Raw genomic sequence first — 20085 nt, 5'->3', positions numbered from 1 at the left:
ATCACCGCTGCCGTTCCGTTGAGGGATTCCGTCTGAGGTTTCCGTCGGGTTAACCCTTCAAAAATGAAACAAAATAACATGCCCCCCCTTTCCTGTGCTGTATGGCTAAACCCCGTTGTCATAGGATACGGACAAAGACTGCCTCCTATTGCATCATTGGGATCTGCAGCTGACCACGGTCAAGAGACTGGTCGTCCAGCTGCTGAAACAATCTTGGAGGCACCCTTGGGTGATGCCAGGATTCCTGTGAGTGGTGAGTCACATTCATGTTTGGTTGCGTAGTCAAGCATAAATGTGTTGACGGATGTGGATTTGTTCTCTGTTATAAAGGACAACTTGGGCTTGTTTGGGTGGCAAAGGGTGGAGTATAAGCTCTGCCAGTAAAGCCAGTAGGTTAATACCCCGCCTGACTAGATGGTTTGTACAGATTAACCTTTTGTGGCTTATTATTCTGTGGTGTGGCTCCTCTGGGAATTTACCTGTCCACCAATATAGGGGACAAGATCCACAGACGAGAAATTGTGATATTTGGTTTCAGTGGATCACGTAATGGTGGACAAAGAGCGTATTGTAGACAAGAAGCTTAGTTTTGAGAGAGGGTCTGAGAAAAATTTCAAAGTGGTAAAGACCTGTACGATGTAACCTGTCATTTAAAACGAGATAGCCTTGCTGTAAATATCACAGAGACGCTACATAAGTGTCAGGATTGTGAATAGACATGATGTCCTGGCTGGAGGTAATGTATATTCACTTTCAGGACACTTGAGTAACGTTATAATGTGTTTATGTGGCTGCACATAGCGATATAGCTATATCACTATGTGCTGTGTAAATGAATGGGGAGAAGTGTATGACGCTGATTGGTCATTGATTGGTCAGCGCCATACACTTCTCTCCACAACGCCCACTTGGTCAAAAAGTAAAACATGCCCAGTTGTCCATTAAGAAACTCATTAGCATGAAGCTAAAATAGGTCATAACTCCGTCAAAAATGATCGTTTTTCTAAATAAAAAACACTGCTGTAATCTACATTACAGCGCCGATCATATTATGTAGACGATAGGCCACTTATAATGTAAGCCCAGAGCTAAGCAGAGCTGGGCAGAGGGCGGTCATGACGGGTCTGGACTTGCAAGGGGTCATTTAGAGGGGTATTTTGGTTATAGGTTGGTGGGTGGGTTTGAGTCAGGAATTGTGCTAGGGGGTTGTGAGCATTGGGGGTGGAGTTAATGGGATGTATATATATAGTGGCATAAGCAGGGAAGCCATGTTATGTCTTGAAAATTTTTGTCAAGAATAGAGGTGTGCAGCCAGTGTCAGGGTAGCTGTTTTCTGGTCAGTTTTAGGGCCTAGAGTTATGGAGGGTTTAGAGCAGTTAATTGCTAGGGTTAGGCAGGCAGGCAGGCAGCTGATAAGGGGCTGGAGTGGGTCCAGGAGCAGCTAGGGGCTTTAGCAGGCTCCCCGGCGGGGCGTCCCCCCAGAGCCCGGCGTTCACGGCCTCTTGAACGCTTGAGCCCCCCGGCGCAGACGGAGGAGTGTGACTCCCCCCTTACCTGGTCCCCGGTGGCTGGCGACGGTGGCGTTGTTCCGGTGTCGGGGACTGGAGCCATGGAGGTGTCGGGAGCGGCGGCAGCAGTGGAGAGGCCTGGAGTGAGAGGCCAAGGTGCGGTTCGCCGGGTGTCCAGTCGGGGTCAGCGCAGCACAGTACATGTGCCTGAGGAGCGACGTGGAGATGGACGTTGAGGGAAGCGGTGGTGCAGAGGCGGGAGCAGACCCCCTCCTTTCCAGTGCGGTGGGCTCATTCAGGGAGCCTGTCACGAGTTCTTCTGTGGGGCCGGAGGCAAGCCAGGACTCTGCGGCTGTCACGGTAAGTGCCTTCAGCGCTGCTAGAGCGCCATCTGCTGGGTCAGGGGCAAGTGTGCATAGTGCACCCGTTAGCATGGGTGATTTGGTGCAATCTAGTCGCCATTCGGAACATTGCAGTGTCGGTGGTAGGCCGGCGCCACCTGCTGTTCAGGAAAATTATTACATCGTGGTGGCAGGCCTGCGCCACCTCCTGGCCATTTTCTTTATAGCAGCAGTAGTGGTAGGTCTGCACTGACTGCTGAATATGTACAAAATTTGCATCATCCAGCGCCTCCTGAGGGAGACGTTGGCCAGGTGGTAGGTGTTTCGTCTGTTTATTTGCCGTTCCAGGTGTCGTCAGGACGGGAGTCCGGTGTAGAAGCAGCTGATGCTTTGCGGTGGGCACTCGGGGTGCCTAGGATGCTCGGACAGGAGACGGCTTCGGTGGACTCAGGACGGACGGCCCCGTTAGTGTCTGGCGACGGGCAGCCTTCTGGTGAGTCACAGCGTTTACACACCATACACGTGGACAGTAATTTTAGTAATGAGAGTAGTCTAGTGGGGCAAGTACCTGTAGGTTGCGGTTCTACGGGGGATTTGTCAGTCACGAGTGGAGTTTGGGGAAATTTGTTAGATGGGTTACGTCAGTTGTTAGCTTCAGTTGATACTTCTCGTGGGTCACAGCTAGCAGGTCCCGTTGGAGCTTGGTCAGCGCAGGGACAGTTAGAGGGGGGTTCTCGTAGGGAGAGTACTGCGAGTGCTGAGGCAGGCTCTTCGTCATTTAACGCCTTAGATGCCGGGGTCCAGAAGGAGAATGTAGATGGGGCTAATAAGCCCTTGCCAGTTTCGGATACTGCAAAGGGGAGCATGTACATTTGCTTTGAAGGACCATTAGGGGCCCACTTAAAGCCAGAGCTCCGTGAAAAGATTTGGAAAAGGGAGAATTTGGATATTTTTACTTTATTGCCGTTGGAGCGATTTAGTGTGGAACGGTGGGAAAAGGGCAAGGAACATCGTAAGGAGGAGGATGATGAGAGAAGACGGTATAGGCTGATTCCGCCCACATTTGGGAATTGGCTACAAGCTTTTTCCATCATGGCTAGCGTTATAGGGGAGAAATGCCCAGAACATTGTTCCGGTTTATTTTGTTACTTGGATTCCATTTGGGAGGCTTATAGAACGTATGAGGGTACTGCTTGGCTTAAATATGACGAGCAGTTTCGTCAGCATATGGCGGTTCAGTCATCCCTGCGGTGGGATAATAAGGACATAAGCTTTTGGATGCACCTTATGACTACACCAAAGGGGGCTGGTCAGGGGGTCATGTTGAAGTCGCGAGTTTGCATAACCCCTTTCAGTCCTCACCCGGCGGGTCTAGATCAGCGGGTTCATCGGGGAGTTTTAAGAAAGGGGTCTGCTGACTCTACAACGAGAGCACCTGTAAATGGGGAACTAATTGTGTCTATAGACACGAATGTGCCGGGTTTGGGGGTGGTAACCACCCCGTCTTCAAGTGTTTTAAGCGGGCACGAGGAGGCACGACGAAGCCAGGGGATGGTTCTGCTAAAGGAGGTGAGTCCAGTAAACCTCAACGCTATGACGCCTTGGCTAAAGAGGTACCTCGACAATGAGAGGGCGCAGCTGTTATTGAAAGGTTTTGGGGACGGATTTAGGATTCCGTTCTCCGCGGGGGTGGGTGTTTTGATGGCTAATAATCTGCGTTCGGTGCGGGATCATCCAGAAGTGGTACGAGACAAGTTGCGGAAGGAAGTTTTGTTGGGTAGAATGTTAGGCCCCTTTTCTGATGTTCCTATTTCCAATTTGCGTGTCTCCCCGCTGGGGGTTGTCCCCAAGAAGGAGGCTTTCAAATTTCGGCTTATACATCAATTATCTTATCCGAAGGGTTCTTCGGTAAATGATGATATTGATGAGTCTTTGGCGCGGGTTTCCTATACGTCATTTGATGAGGCGGTTCATTTGGTTAGGACGGCGGGGCAAGGGGCGCTTATGGCTAAGGTGGATGAGGAGTCTGCATTTCGCCTTTTGCCGGTGCACCCAGAATCCATGCACTTGCTGGGGTGCTCGTTTGATGGCCTTTTTTATATTGATAGGTGCCTTCCTATGGGGTGCTCTATTTCTTGTGCCTATTTCGAAGCCTTCAGCACATTTTTGGAGTGGGTGGTCCATGAACGAGCCGGCTCTAAATCAGTTATTCATTATTTGGATGACTTCTTTTGTGTGGGCCCTGCGGCTCGGCCGTCGTGTGCAATATTGTTATGGGCAGTGATGGATGTTTTTGTTGACTTTGGGGTTCCGTTGGCGTTTGAAAAAACCGAAGGACCAACCACTACGATCTGTTTTTTGGGAATTTAAATTGATTCCCAGGCAATGGAATGTAGGTTGCCAAGGCAAAACTTATTCATCTGCGAGCAACGTTGCAGGAAGCTCTGGTGAGAACAAAAATCACCCTGCGGCTCCTGCAATCTTTATTGGGGAAACTCAATTTTGCCTGTAGAATTATGCCCATGGCCCGTGTTTTTTGTAGGCGCTTAGCACAAGCAACTGCTGGTGTTAGATGTCCCCACCATTTTATTCGCCTTGGCAAGGAGCATAAGGCGGATTTGAGGGTTTGGGATTCCTTTTTGGTAGAATATAACGGCAGATCATTACGGATTGCAGAGGGAATTTCGAATGTGGAGATGCAATTGTGTACTGATGCTTCCGCTTCTATCGGTTTCGGGGCATATTTTCAGGGAAAATGGTTTGTTGGTACTTGCCCACTAGAGTGGAGGGAGTGTGGTTTGACGGGTAATCTTTGTTTTCTGGAGTTTTTTCCCATTCTTGTTGCGGTGGAAATTTGGGGACAGCTTTTGTCCAATCGGTCAGTGGTTTTTCACTGTGATAACATGGTGGTCGTGTGCGCTATTAATAGTTTGTCCGCCAATTCCCCCCCCCCCCCGGTGATCACAGTGCTACGCCAGTTGGTCCTGCTGTGTTTGAGATGGAACATTCTATTTAGGGCTCATCATGTTCCTGGAGTTTCCAATGACATTGCAGATGCTTTATCTCGATTGCAGTGGGACAGTTTCCGTTGGCTAGCTCCAGAGGCGGAGAGGGATCCGATTTATTGTCCCAAGCACCTTTGGAGGGTGGTGTCGCTCGTCTGATATGGTGGGCGAAGCGTTCGCTGGCCCCTGCTACGTGGGATGATTATACCACGATCTGGGTGAGATGGTTCCAGCTGGAGGATTTGTGGTGTAGTCAAGGGAGTCCTTTTAGTGCCTTAGAGGGGATGTTTTGTTTTTTGTTATCTCTTATGGAGAGTGGATCTTCAGCTTCCTCTGTTGTTAAGTCGGTAGCGGCACTTTCCTTTTTCTTTAAGTTAATTGGTTGTACGGATGTTACTAAGCATTTTTTGATACGGCGGGCTCTGCAGGGTTTTCAAAAAGGGCATGTCGGGGCAGGATAAGCGTGGGCCCGTGTCTTTTGCAATGTTGGAGGGACTTTATTCTCAGTTGCACAGGATATCCCATTCAGATTATGAGAGGTTGTTGTTTCAATTGGCTTTCTCTTGGGCTTTCTATGGGGCTTTTAGGGTTGGCGAATTGGTTAGTCCCTCAAAACGGGTGCAGGGCGGTATTCAAGTAACCAATGTGTTTTTTTCAGGATAGTGTGTTGAGAATAATGTTGTATCATTCAAAAACTGACAGGAATGGAAAAGGTTTTGAGATTTGTTTGACTAAAATTCATGAGGGGGAATCGTGCCCAGTGGGGTGTTTTCTGCGTTTCATGGCTGTGTGTCCTCAGGGATTTTCCTCTTTGCTGGTGCATGCGGATGGTTCAGCGTTGTCCACATATAAATTTATTACTGTCTTTAAGAAGTGCGTACAAGGGTTGGGCCTTTCACATCTGGATTACAGCTCTCGTTCTTTTAGGATTGGAGCTGCTACAGAGGCTTCTCGTTTTGGGCTCGACACTGCTTCAGTTAAGAGGATTGGCCGCTGGGAGTCCAGCCGCTTTCATTCCTATGTTAGGCTGCATTTGCTGGAATGTTGATTTCTTTATCTTGGGTTTATTTTGTGTGGGGGGGATGTCATTCTTTTTCTGTGTGACTAATTTTCTGTTGCTTTCAGGTTCTGCCAAATGTGTGGTTTGGCTTCTTGGCCATTCCTATATTTACTGGGCTGAAAGGAGTGCCCGTGTGCGTCCGAATGGTAGGTATTTGGGTTTAGATCCGGATGAGGTGGAGGTACACTGGTTCGAAGTTTGTAGCCTGACCAGGGATCAGGTAAGGCCTTTGTTTCAGGATGCGGTTAGGTCCTGGGGTCTACCTGACATCTTGATAATTCATGTAGGGGGTAATTACATCGGGAGTTATCCCATGCGGAACCTCATTAAGAACATTAAGAGGGACTTCTTATGTTTTGTAGACACCCATCCTGGGCTTTTGATTATCTGGTCCGAAATTGTACAGCGGGTAAAATGGCGCAATGCGCAGTCAGTCTCGGCGCTGAATAGGACCAGAGTTAAGATCAATAAGACAGTGGCCAAGTTTATTCGCCTAAATGGTGGGTTGGTAGTTCATCACCGACTGTTGGAGGATCGGGGCGCGTACATTGGAAAGGATGGGGTTCACTTAACGGATGTGGGCCTGAATGTTTTTAATTTTGGCCTCCAAGAAGGCCTGGAGTTGGGTTTTCAAGTGTGGCGTGGCATGAAAATTTAAGGAGTCAAGTTTTCATGCTGTGGCGGGTCCATGGCAACGCTATTTATGTTTTTATATATTGCTGTCTTTGACACAATATATTGGTTTTATTTTAAAGCTATGGATTTGGGCTTCTCTAAGGGGCGGACCCGGGGAAGCGTGGTGCTTTAGCATACTCGTGGTGACGCCACTGTAGCTTATATGGTCACGGCTAGTGGTTTAAGGGTATTGCTTAATTTATGTTTTGGAGGTTGTCAAGGACTTAGCCACATAATGTTAATATGTTAATTATGTTTATGATATGTTTATACTTTTTTTTAATATATTCTCAGGTTCTGTGAAAGAAATCATCTAATAAAACTGTGACAAGCACCGTCCAATTTTAATTGTTTCGTTGTATATTTATTAGATAGGAGGGTGTTTGTGTGGCCCCTTGTCGCCCTTGTACCGTTATGTGAGCCCAGAGCTAAGCAGAGCTGGGCAGAGGGCGGTCATGACTGGTCTGGGCATGCAAGGGGTCATTTAGAGGGGTATTTTGGTTATAGGTTGGTGGGTGGGTTGGAGTCAGGAATTGTGCTAGGGGGTTGTGAGCATTGGGGGTGGAGTTAAGGGGATGTTTATATAGTGGGATAAGCAGGGAAGCCATTTTATGGCTTGAAAAATTTTGTCCCGCCTGCCCTCCCGTTAATTTTTCTTTTGAGCGGAGATGAGCGGTCACTATAAGCATATACACTTCTATTGCGATGCTGCCACCTAGTGGCCAGGAAGCATTTGTATGTGTTGTTTTAGTCACAGAACCCGTGCTTACATGTTCTGAGCTGTGCAGATGCTCACGTCAGTAAAGCTCACTGCTATGTAACACTGTTAAGACAATGGTGGCTGACCCTGTTTATTGCAGGCACCGGGAAAACCGGCTCGGGCACTGTCTTTAATATTTACTTTAGTGTGCAAGAACAGTGTAGTATGGGCAAGTAATCAGTGTCGGAACATTGAATAACTCACAAAGGGGCTGTTTTTAAATTTGATAAAAGGCGACTGTTCCCACCTAATGGGTTCAGGTGCAAGGGCTGCGACCCATAAATCAGCAACTATTGTGCCAGTAGGGCTGAGTAGGCCCTGAAGCCAGAGAGGGCCCATTGCTGTGGCGGTGCAGTGCAGGAACCTCCCCACAGATGATTGCTGTGAAAGAGGCAGCAATGGATGTAACAAGTGGAAGTTGCGTGAAGCCTCCCTTTTATTTAGTTGCTGAGACGATGGGTTACCCCTGTATCAGGGAAGAGTCCGAGCTCTGTCCCAAGGAAACCAAGCTGGTAAAACCCCATTTCCTGCATTGCCTGAAATTGCCGCCATTTTGTGTAATATTTTAAGTGACTGTGCCTCTCTGCTAAGAACAGTTTTTTGTATTTCCTTTTGGTCGTTTTGCAAACATTACCGGCCTACTAAAAGAAACCTGCATCAAACCTGGGTTTCTTCTCATCATACTGCCAGTAACAATGCAAGGTCAAATACATTACTCGTCCTCACTAGCCTCCCCTCATGCCAAATTTTATGGGCAAAAGGACCATAACAATTATATTCTATTGGAAATAAAAGGTTGATTTCTGACTTTAGGGAACAGAGGGTAAAATAATAGACATGTTCCTCACCTCTGTACCTGAGATATGGTTGTGTTATACTAGATATTGTCTATAGAAGATATACATGTTAAAAACACATATATTCTGATGTATCAGGAAGATACTATCACACTTCTGCGGGTCTAGAACTCATATCTAGCCTGAGTGTTATCAGTAATTAATATAAATATTAATTACCTGTCTTGTGATTCCTTTCTTGCTGCTGACAGGGTTATATGTCACGTTCCTTCTTCTCACTGGGATCAGTCATCTGTAAAGAATCAAAGGTGTGATAATATGTTCCTGATACATGTTATAGACACTTATATGTATAACACACTAGGGCCATAATTATTTATCTCAGGTATAATGTACAAATAGAAAATAAAGAAAAAGACGACACTAAGGACCTGTTTACATCACCGCTGCCCTTCCGTTGAGGGATTCCGTCGGAGGTTTCCGTCGGGTTAACCCCTCAAAAATGAAACAAAATAACATGTCCCCCCTTTCCTGTGCTGTATGGCTAAACCCCGTTTTATGGTCAAAAGTAGCATAACAAGTGTATTGTATTGTAAGGCCCCTTGGGTGCCTGGAATTATGGAGCTTATGGGTATATTGTTTATATAGTTTAAATTAATGGTTATTATAAATGTAATCTTAAATGGTTAACACAATTATTTTGTCTGAGTCGTTATAAAGGGTTACCAACGGCATGGAAATCCACTTTTTAAGGGATGGCTGGAGTCTGGCAGCTGGTGTCCATTTTCCCAAAGCAAAGGAGCTGAAGAGCCCTTTCCAAAAGCTTATGGACTGTTATTGTTGTCCCATGCTTTTTAGAGGGATGAGTTATCCTCTAAAAATAGTTCCTCCACCCCCCCTTCCCTGCATGTGGCATGGCCAGAAGTTCCCAGCTTGCAGTAAAGTGGTCTGGGGATGTGGGACAGCGCTGGTGTAGAGGAAGGAGGAGTCAGTCCTTACATTGCACCCTCATCTAACAGGTCCATGAGGCAGGGTTCTGCTCTGCCCATGAGGAAGCAGTAGGGGCATGGATGGCTCGAGGTGTGGTGGGAGGAGCAGTCCTGTGATTATAATGTACAGGCAGACTATGGAGGGCAGTTGGTAGCATCAGTGGTGAAACAGGTGTAGACTCCAAAGGGAATTTATTACCCCCTCCTTGCTGCTGGTGGGAGAGACCGTTGTCATAGGATACGGAGGAAGACTGCCTCCTATTGCATCATTGGGATCTGCAGCTGACCACGGTCAAGAGACTGGTCGTCCAGCTGCTGGAAGAATCTTGGAGGCACCCTTGGGTGATGCCAGGATTCCTGTGAGTGGTGAGTCACCTTCATGTTTGGCTGCGTAGTCAAGCACAAATGTGTTGACGGATGAGGATTTGTTCTCTGTTTTAAAGGACAACTTGGGCTTGTTTGGGTGACAAAGGGTGGAGTATAAGCTCTGCCAGTAAAGCCAGTAGGTAAATACCCCGCCTGACTAGATGGTTTGTACAGATTAACCTTTTGTAGCTTATTACTCTGTGGAGTGGCTCCTCTGGGAATTTACCTGTCCACCAATATAGGGGACAAGATCCACAGACGAGAATTTGTGATATTTGGTTTCAGTGGATCACGTAATGGTGGGCAAAGAGTGTATTGTGGACAAGAAGCTTAGTTTTGACAGAGGGTCTGAGAAAAATTCCAAAGTGGTAAAGACCTGTACGATGTAACCTGTCATTTAAAATGAGATTACGCTTGCCTTGCTGTAAATATCACAGAGACGCTACATAAGTGTCAGGATTGTAAATAGACATGACATCGTGGCTGGAGGTAATGTATATTTACTGTCAGGACACTTGAGTAATGTCATAGTGTGTTTATGTGGCTGCACATAGCGATATAGCTATATCGCTATGTGCTGTGTAAATGAATGGGGAGAAGTGTATGACGCTGAATGGTCACTGATTGGTCAGCATCATACACTTCTCTCCACAATGCCCACTTGGTCAAAAAGTAAAACATGCCCAGTTGTCCATTAAGAAACTCATTAGCATGAAGCTAAAATAGGTCATAACTCTGTCAAAAATGATTGTTTTTCTAAATAAAAAAAACACTGCTGTAATCTACATTACAGCACCGATCATATTATGTAGAATATAGGCCACTTATAATGTGAGCCCAGAGCTAAGCAGAGCTGGGCAGAGGGCGGTCATGACGGGTCTGGGACTGCAAGGGGTCATTTAGAGGGGTATTTTGGTTATAGGTTTGTGGGTGGGTTTGAGTCAGGAATTGTGCTAGGGGGTTGTGAGCATTGGGGGTGGAGTTAATGGGATGTATATATAGTGGGATAAGTAGGGAAGCCATGTTATGGCTTGAAAAATTTTGTCAAGAATAGAGGTGTGCAGCCAGTGTCAGGCTAGCTGTTTTCTGGTCAGTTTTAGGGCCTAGAGTTATGGAGGGTTTAGAGCAGTTAATTGTTAGGGTTAGGGAGGAGGCAGCTGATAAGGGGCTGGAGTGGGTCCAGGAGCAGATAGGGGCTTTAGCAGATAGGGCCCGGCGTTCACAGCCTCCTGAACGCTTGAGCCCCTCTGCTTCCCCAGCCCCCCAGCGCAGACGGAGGAGTGTGACTCCCCCCTTACCTGTTTCCGCGGTAGTGGTCCCTGGTTTGACAGATCCGGTGGCTGGCGACGATGGCGTTGTTCCGGTGTCGGGGACTGGAGCCATGGTGGTGTCGGGAGCGGTGGCAGCAGTGGAGACGCCTGGAGTGAGAGGTCGAGGTACGGTTCGCCGGGTGTCCAGTCGGGGTCAGCGCAGCACAGTCCGTGTGCCTGAGGAGTGACGTGGAGATGGATGTCGAGGGTAGCGGTGGGGCAGCGGCGGGGAGCAGTCCCCCTCCTTTCCTGTGCGGTGGGCTCGTTCAGCGAGCCTGTCAGGAGTTCTTCTGTGGGGCCGGAGGCAAGCCAGGACTCTGCGGCTGTCACGGTGAGTGTCTTCAGCGCTGCTAGAGCGCCATCTGCTGGGTCAGGGGCCAGTGTGCATAGTACACCCGTTAGCATGGGTGATTTGGCGCCATCTAGTGGCCGTTCGGAACATTGCAGTGTCGGTGGTAGGCCGGCGCCACCTGCTGTTCGGGAAAATTACTACATCGGTGGTGGCAGGCCTGCACCACCTCCTGGCCATTTTCGTTATAGCAGCAGTAGTGGTAGGTCTGCACTGACTGCTGAATATGTACACAATTTGCATCATCCAGCGCCTCCTGAGGGTGACGTTGGCCAGGTGGCAGGTGTTTCGTCTGTTTATTTGCCGTTCCAGGTGTTGTCGGGACGGGAGTCCGGTGTAGAAGCGGCCGATGCTTTGCGGCGGGCACTCGGGGTGCCTAGGATGCCCGGTCAGGAGACGGCTTCAGTGGATTTAGGACGGACGGCCCCGTTAGTGTCTGGCGACGGGCAGCCTTCTGATGAGTCACAGCGTTTACACACCATACACGTGGGCAGTAATTTTAGTAATGAGAGTAGTCTAGTGGGGCAAGTACCTGTAGGTTGCGGTTCTACGGGGGATTTGTCAGTCACGAGTGGAGTTTGGGGAAATTTGTTAGATGGGTTACGTCAGTTGTTAGCTTCAGTTGATACTTCTCGTGGGTCACAGCTAGCAGGTCCCATTGGAGCTTGGTCAGCACAGGGACAGTTAGAGGGGGGTTCTTGTAGGGAGAGTACTGCGAGTGCTGAGGCAGGCTCTTCGTCATTTAACGCCTTAGATGCTGGGGTCCAGACGGAGAAGGTAGATGGGGCTAATATGCCCTTGCCAGTTTTGGATACTGCAAAGGGGAGCATGTACATTTGCTTTGAAGGTCCATTAGGGGCCCACTTAAAGCCAGCGATCCGTGAAAAGATTTGGAAAAGGGAGAATTTGGATATTTTTACTTTATTGCCATTGGAGCGATTTAGTGTGGAACGGTGAGAAAAGGGCAAGGAACATCGTAAGGAGGAGGATGAGGAGAGAAGACGATATAGGCTGATTCTGCGCACATTTGGGAATTGGCTACATGCTTTTTCCATCATGGCTAGTGTTATAGGGGAGAAATGCCCAGAACATTGTTCCGGTTTATTTTGTTACTTGGATTCTATTTGGGAGGCTTATAGAACGTATGGGGGTACTGCTTGCCTTAAATATAACGAGCAGGTACGTCAGCGTATGGCGTTTCAGTCATCCCTGCGGTGGGATCATAAGGACATAAGCCTTTGGATGCGCCTTATGACTACACCAAAGGGGGCTGGTCAGGGGGGTCATGTTGAAGTCGCGGGTTTGCATAACCCCTTTCAGTCCTCGCCCGGCGGGTCTAGATCAGCAGGTTCATCGGGGAGTTTTAAAAAAGGGGTCTGCTGACTCTACAACGAGAGCACCTGTAAATGGGGAACTAATTGTGTCTATAGACACGAATGTGCCGGGTGTAGGGGTGGTAACTACCCCGTCTTCAAGTGTTTTAAGCGGGCACGACGAAGCCAGGGGATGGTTCTGCTAAAGGGGGTGAGTCCAGTGAACCTCGACGCTATGACGCCTTGGCTAAAGAGGTACCCCGACAATGAGAGGGCGCAGCTGTTATTGAAAGGTTTTGGGGACGGATTTAGGATTCCGTTCTCCCCGGGGATGGGTGTTTTGATGGCTAATAATCTGTGTTCGGTGCGGGATCATCCAGAAGTGGTACGAGACAAGTTGCTGAAGGAAGTTTTGTTGGGTAGAATGTTAGGCCCCTTTTCTGATGTTCCTATTTCCAATTTGCGTGTCTTCCCGCAGGGGGTTGTCCCCAAGAAGGAGGCGGGCAAATTTTGGCTTATACATCATTTATCTTATCCGAAGGGTTCTTCGGTAAATGATGATATTGATGAGTCTTTGACGCGGGTTTCCTATACATCATTTGATGAGGCGGTTCATTTGGTTAGGACGGCGGGGCAAGGGGCGCTTATGGCTAAGGTGGATGTGGAGTCATTTTGCCTTTTGCCGGTGCACCCAGAATCCATGCACTTGCTGGGGTGCTCGTTTGATGGCCTTTTTTATATTGATAGGTGCCTTCCTATGGGGTGCTCTATTTCTTGTGCCTATTTCGAAGCCTTCAGCAAGTTTTTGGAGTGGGTGGTCCGTGAACGAGCCGGCTCTAAAGAAGTTATTCTTTATTTGGATGACTTCTTTTGTGTGTGCCCTGCGGCTCGGCCGTCGTGTGCAATATTGTTATGGGCAGTGATGGATGTTTTTGTTGACTTTGGGGTTCCGTTGGCATTTGAAACAACAGAAGGACCAACCACAACAATCTGTTTTTAGGGAATTTAAATTGATTCCCAGGCAATGGAATGTAGGTTGCCAGAGGCAAAACTTATTGATCTGCGGGCAACGGTGCAGGAGGCTCTGGTGAGAACAAAAATCACCCTGCGGCTCCTTCAATCTTTATTGGGGAAACTCAATTTTGCCTGTAGAATTATGCCCATGGGCAGTGTTTTTTGTAGGCGCTTAGCACAAGAAACTGCTGGTGTTAGATGTCCCCACCATTTTATTCACCTTGGCAAGGAGTATAAGGCGGATTTGAGGGTTTGGGATTCCTTTTTGGTAGAATATAACGGCAGATCATTATGGATTGCAGAGGGAGTTTCGAATGTGGAGATACAATTGTGTACTGATGCTTAAGGTTCTATCGGTTTTGGGGCGTATTGTCAGGGAAAATGGTGTGTTGGTACTTGGCCACTAGAGTGGAGGGAGAGTGGTTTGACGGGTAATCTTTGTTTTCTGGAGTTGTTTCCCATTCTTGTTGCGGTGGAAATTTGGGGACCGCTTTTGTCCAATCGGTCAGTGGTTTTTCACTGTGGTAACAAGGCTATTTAGGGCTCATCATGTTCCTGGAGTTTCCAATGACATTGCGTATGCTTTATCTCGATTGCAGTGGGATCGTTTCCGTTGGCTACCTCCAGAGGCGGAGAGGGATCCGGTTTCTTGCCCCGAGCACCTTTGGAGAGGGTGGTGTCGCTCGTCTGATATGGTGGGCGAAGCGTTCGCTGGCCCCTGCTACGTGGGATGCTTATACCAAGATCTGGGTGAGATGGTTCCAGCTGGAGGATTCGTGGTGTAGTCAAGGGAGTCCTTTTAGTGCCTTAGAGGGGATGTTTTGTTTTTTGTTATCTCTTATGGAGAGTGGATCTTCAACTTCCTCTGTTGTTAAGTCGGTAGCGGCACTTTCCTTTTTCTTTAAGTTAATTGGTTGTACGGATGTTACTAAGCATTTTTTGATACGGCGGGCTCTGCAGGGTTTTCAAAAAGGGCATGTCGGGCAGGATAAGCGTGGGCCGGTGTCTTTTGCAATGTTGGAGGGACATTTTCTCAGTTGCACAGGATATCCCATTCAGATTATGAGAGGTTGTTGTTTCAATTGGCTTTCTCTTGGGCTTTCTATGGGGCTTTTAGGGTTGGCGAATTGGTTAGTCCCTCAAAACGGGTGCAGGCCGGTATTCAAGTAACCAATGTGTTTTTTTCAGGATAGTGTGTTGAGAATAATGTTGTATCATTCAAAAACTGACAGGAATGGAAAAGGTTTTGAGATTTGTTTGACTAAAATTCATGAGGGGGAATCGTGCCCAGTGGGGTGTTTTCTGCGTTTCATGGCTGTGTGTCCTCAGGGATTTTCTTCTTTGCTGGTACATGCGGATGGTTCAGCGTTGTCCAGATATCAATTTATTGCTGTCTTTAAGAAATGCGTACAAGGGTTGGGCCTTTCACATCTGGATTACAGCTCTCATTCTTTTAGGATTGGAGCTGCTACTGAGGTTTCTCGTTTTGGGCTCGACACTGCTTCAGTTAAGAGGATTGGCCGCTGGGAGTCCAGCCGCTTTCGTTCCTATGTTAGGCTGCATTTGCTGGAATGTTGATTTCTTTATCTTGGGTTTATTTTGGGGGGGGATGTCATTCTTGTTCTGTGTGACTAATTTTCTGTTGCTTTCAGGGTCTGCAAAATGTGTGGTATGGCTTCTTGGCCATTCCTATATTTACTGGGCTGAAAGGCGTGCCCGTGTGCGTCCAAATGGTAGATATTTGTGTATAGATCCCGTTGAGGTGGAGGTACACTGGTTCGGAGTTCGTGGCCTGACCTGGGATCAGGTAAGGCCTTTGTTTCAGGATGCTGTTAGGTCCTGGGGTCTACCTGATATCTTGATAATTCATGCAGGGGGTAATGACATCGGGAGTTATCCCATGCGGAACAACATTAAGAGGGACTTCTTATGTTTTGTAGACACCCATCCTGGGCTTTTGATTATCTGGTCCGAAATTGTACAGCGGGTAAAATGGCGCAATGCGCAGTCAGTGTCGGCTCTGAATGGGACCAGAGTTAAGATTAATAAGACAGTGGGCAAGTTTGTTCGCCTAAATGGTGGGTTGGTAGTTCATCACCGACTATTGGAGGATCGGGGTGCGTACATTGGAAAGGATGGGGTTCACTTAACGGATGTGGGCCTGGATGTTTTTAATTTTGGCCTCCAAGAAGGCCTGGAGTTGGGGTTCCAAGTGTGGCGGCGCATGAAAATTTAAGGAGTCAAGTTTTCATGCTGTGGCGGGTCCTTGGCAACGCTATTTATGTTTTTATATATTGCTGTCTTTGACACAATATATTGGTTTTATTTTAAAGTTATGGATTTGGGCTTCTCTAAGCGGCGGACCCTGGGAAGCGTGGTGCTTTAGCATACCCGTGGTGACGCCACTGTAGCTTATATGGTCACGGCTAGTGGTTTAAGGGTATTGCTTTATTTATGTTTTGGAGGTTGTCAAGGACTTAGCCACATAATGTTAATATGTTAATTATGTTTATGATATGTTTATACTTGTTTTTTATATATTCTCAGGTTCTGTAAAATAAATCATCTAATAAAGCTGTGACAAGCACCTTCCAATTTTAATTGTGTCGTTGTATATTTATTAGATAGGAGGGTGTTTGTGTGGCCCCTTGTCGCCCTTGTACCGTCATGTGGTGACAGAGCCTCTTTAAGGGTTCACGGTTATGGCTCATTTTTTTTGTCAGCGCTTCCCTGAAAAGGGCGCTGTACTCTTTGCATGCTTAGATAATGTAGCATATTTAGTGCACACAAGCTGCATGGAGGTGCAGCTTGGTGGTGCTATGATTAGAAATTCAGGTGTCGTTTGTCATTATGTCCGGAGATTGGCTGGGCATCCAAGGCAATCAGTGTTTGGAATCAGCTCATCCTGTATCAGCGACATCCTCAATCCTCTCTAGAAGGAGTAATTTCCTCTAGATCGTATCCTTGGGCATTGGCTAGAGTGCCCAAACAGGAGTCTCCATGCACATGATTGATGTGATAGAGACAGTGTTGAATATAACAGGTGGAAGTTGCCTGGGGCCTCCCTACGATTGAGTTGCTGAGGCGGTGGGTGGAAGTTGCCTGGACCTCCCCATAAAAGCGATAAGGGATGTTGAAGGGTAAGAAAGAGGAAAAGCCCCGATTTGAAGTGGATGTTAGTACTGTATCAGTGAGGAGCCCAAGCTCTGTCCAAAGGTAGGCAAGCTGGTGAGCCACCATTGCCTGCATTGCCTGAAATTGTGGCCATTTTGTACAGATTTTAGCCTACTAAAAGGATTTGCATAAAATCTGGTATTCTTTTCATCATTTCATGACTAACAATGGGCGCACTTAACTGATACCCGCTCCTAAACTTTTTGGCATAGTTGGCAGGATAGTCACAGCCCAGGAAAGATGGCATGCCGTATGGAGTGCCCAAGGAGTGAGCAGAGGGCACGGCAGGAAGGTTTACATGATGAATTTCACAGAGAGTATAGTCGGAGTTCCATTGGAGGGTAAGCTAGTGCCGGAGTTGCAGTCATGAGTACGCTCTTGCCAAGTGCAACTTTGGCTGCACAACCAAGGTGGAGGACCACCTAAATTCCCCTAAATTATATCCATAGTGGTATCATGTGTGGTGAGGAACGAAGGGGCATATAATAGTGCCTATGACTATATGTATAATTAGCTATGACTCCTAGAACACCTGGAACAACAACCTACAAAAATGGAGTCAGTACACAGCTTAGTTTAATAAAAAATAACTTTTATTGATACAGAATATAAAACATGAAAAACAATTCACATGTTAAAATCAAGGATGACTACCACAGTGTGGAAAAAAACACAGAGAGTATAGTCGGAGTTCCATTGGAGGGTAAGCTAGTGCCGGAGTTGCAGTCATGAGTACGCTCTTGCCAAGTGCACCTTTGGCTGCATTTCAGTAACTGTAATGAGCCACAAGGAAGCTTTCAAGAGGCGGGTAGAGAGGAGTCTCCCAGCAAGAGAAAGACAAGAGGCTGTGCATGAGACTGAGACAAAGAAGGGAGTCCTGGGACCTTGAGTATGAGACTGCAATTGTTAAGTATGTGCCTCGCCTGTGAGAGACTGTAACCACTAAGCTTTGAACCTGAGGCCCAAGTAATTTTGAAGAGAGCCTGAACTGAGTTTAACAGGGCCTTCAGAGACTGTCGGAAGAAGGCCCAATTTGTGTGAAAGGAATCTGTGTTTTTGTTTCAGTTATTTTAGTTGCTTATTTTTCCTGGTGCCGGGAATGGCACCGAATAAGGCAAGGGGGCAATGAAAGGTATGGAAGGGAGTCTCCCCTATTCAAGAGAAGAGTCGTATGGAGTAATGTAGAGATAGATTTTGCTGTCTCTTTCAATTCTTTTGTGTTATGCATGTTTAACACTGTATTTCCTTTATAGGTCCAGGACTAGAGGAGATGAGCGGTCACTATATGCATATATACTTCCATTGCGATGCTGCCACCTAGTGGCCAGGAAGCATTTTTATGTGTTGTTTTAGTCACAGGACTACATGTTCTGAGCTGTGCAGATGCTCACGTCAGCAAAGCTCGCTGCTATGTAACACTGTTCAGACAATGGTGGCTGACCCTGTTTATTGCAGGCACCGGGAATACCGGCTCGGGCACTGTCTTTAACATTTACTTTAGTGTGCAAAAACAGTGTAGTATGGGCAAGTAATCAGTGTCGGAACATTGAATAACTCACAAAAGGCTGTTTTTAAATTTGATAAAAGGCGACTGTTCCCACCTAATGGGTTCAGGTGCAAGGGCTGCGACCCATAAATCAGCAACTATTGTGCCAACAGGGCTGAGTAGGCCCTGAAGCCAGAGAAGGGCCCATTGCTGTGGCGGTGGAGTGCAGGAACCTCCCCACAGATGATTGCTGTGAAAGAGGCAGCATTGGATGTAACAAGTGGAAGTTGCGTGAAGCCTCCCTGTTATTTAGTTGCTGAGACGATGGGTTACCCCTGTATCAGGGAAGAGTCCGAGCTCTGTCCCAAGGAAAGAACAGTTTTTTGTATTTCCTTTTGGTCGTTTTGCAAACATTACCGGCCTACTAAAAGAAACCTGCATCAAACCTGGGTTTCTTGTCATCATACTGCCAGTAACAATGCAAGGTCAAATACATTAGAAAAATGGACAAAAGTAGATGGTCCAGCGCAGTCAAGTTTAAAACAGAGCGTAGTTCCAAAGTGCCTACGCGTTTCAGACGTATACCACATCCTTCCTAAAAGCTATCCAGCACAGTGGAGCTGTCCAGCAAAAGTGGTGCTGAAACAGAGAGCCGGTGATAGAACATCACTGCTCTAATAGTAAGTTGTATACTTACAGCATTGTTTGATAGATAGTTATCAAAGATAGGATGAGGGATAACAATGATCCAATTTTATCCTTGAGTAGTGGATAGAGTATTAATGCTTATTTTTGTTCATTAGGCTCTCGGATATGAACCTCTGCAATACTCAAATCGAGATATTAAAACATAAATAGACACTAAAAAATACATCATTTAAACAGTTAAAGGCAATACATGAACTAGAAAAAAGGGAATTATATACTGGTCTTTAAGGGTAATTGGTGTTGAAAAAAATCTTTGTATACTAAACCGCCATTTGATTAATAAGGAATGTGATGGGCGAGGGACCCCTTGGTACGGACAGTTAGGTGTCATCTGTAAAGGCCGTGAACATTGACAGGTAATATTAATTATTAGACCATATTCAATTCTGCCGATAATTTCATAGATTCTGTTACTAATAATTGAACATTAATTCTGGTCCTGAGAGGGTTAATCTAAGACTGAATAGCTATTAAAAATTATATTAAAAATAAAAGGGGAGTCCTGACTACAAAACAGATGGTAAAGAACAGAGATGTTCCTCACCTCTGTACCTCAGATATGGTTGTGTTATACTAGATATTGTCTATAGAAGATATACATGTTAAAAACACATATATTCTCATGTACCAGGAAGATACTATCACACCTCTGCGGGTCTAGAACTCATATCTAGCCTGAGTGTTATCAGTAATTAATATAAATATTAATTACCTGTCTTGTGATTCCTTTCTTGCTGCTGACAGGATTATATGTCACGTTCCTTCTTCTCACTGGGATCAGTCATCTGTAAAGAATCAAAGGTGTGATAATATGTTCCTGATACACTTATATGTATAACACACTAGGGCCATAATTATTTATCTCAGGTATAATGTACAAATAGAAAATAATAAAAGCCCCTCCTCCTCCGCTTTTATTCATTCTCAATATTTTCAATGTTTTTTTTGAACGGAAGCAAAAGTGCAGACTGCAGAACTTTTGTTTCCGTTCAAAAAAACAGAAACCTATTGAACGGGGACAAACGGAAAGCAACTGATACAAAAGAATTACCATTGAAATCATTGGTAATTCTAATGGAGGCGTTGCATTCCGTTTAATGTATCGATCTTCTCTTACTCTGACGGAAGAGAGGTAAACTCATAGTAACGCCATTGTGAAAAAAGCCTTAGCCGTGGAGCGTTTTTTTAAATTGATATATATACACGAATTGTACTGGGTTAATTGCTGAG

General features: G+C 46.5%; 1 long non-coding RNA gene across 6 annotated transcripts in view; it reads right to left on the bottom strand.

Moving 5' to 3' along the window:
- LOC142699153 (uncharacterized) overlaps nt 1–20085 on the bottom strand; it is a 193206-nt gene that overhangs the window by 124017 nt on the left and 49104 nt on the right. For all 6 annotated transcript variants that reach the window (XR_012866039.1, XR_012866036.1, XR_012866037.1 and 3 more), the window contains exons 4-5: nt 19568–19640; nt 8366–8438 (exon numbers count right to left, since the gene is read on the bottom strand). This is a non-coding gene — a long non-coding RNA (uncharacterized LOC142699153). The remainder of the gene's footprint in view (nt 1–8365; nt 8439–19567; nt 19641–20085) is intronic.

The sequence above is a fragment of the Rhinoderma darwinii genome, unplaced genomic scaffold (assembly GCF_050947455.1).
Source record: "Rhinoderma darwinii isolate aRhiDar2 unplaced genomic scaffold, aRhiDar2.hap1 Scaffold_138, whole genome shotgun sequence".
Lineage (NCBI taxonomy): Eukaryota > Metazoa > Chordata > Amphibia > Anura > Rhinodermatidae > Rhinoderma > Rhinoderma darwinii.
Note: the sequence above shows the minus strand (reverse complement) of the source record. Positions and strands in the feature narration are given on the sequence as shown.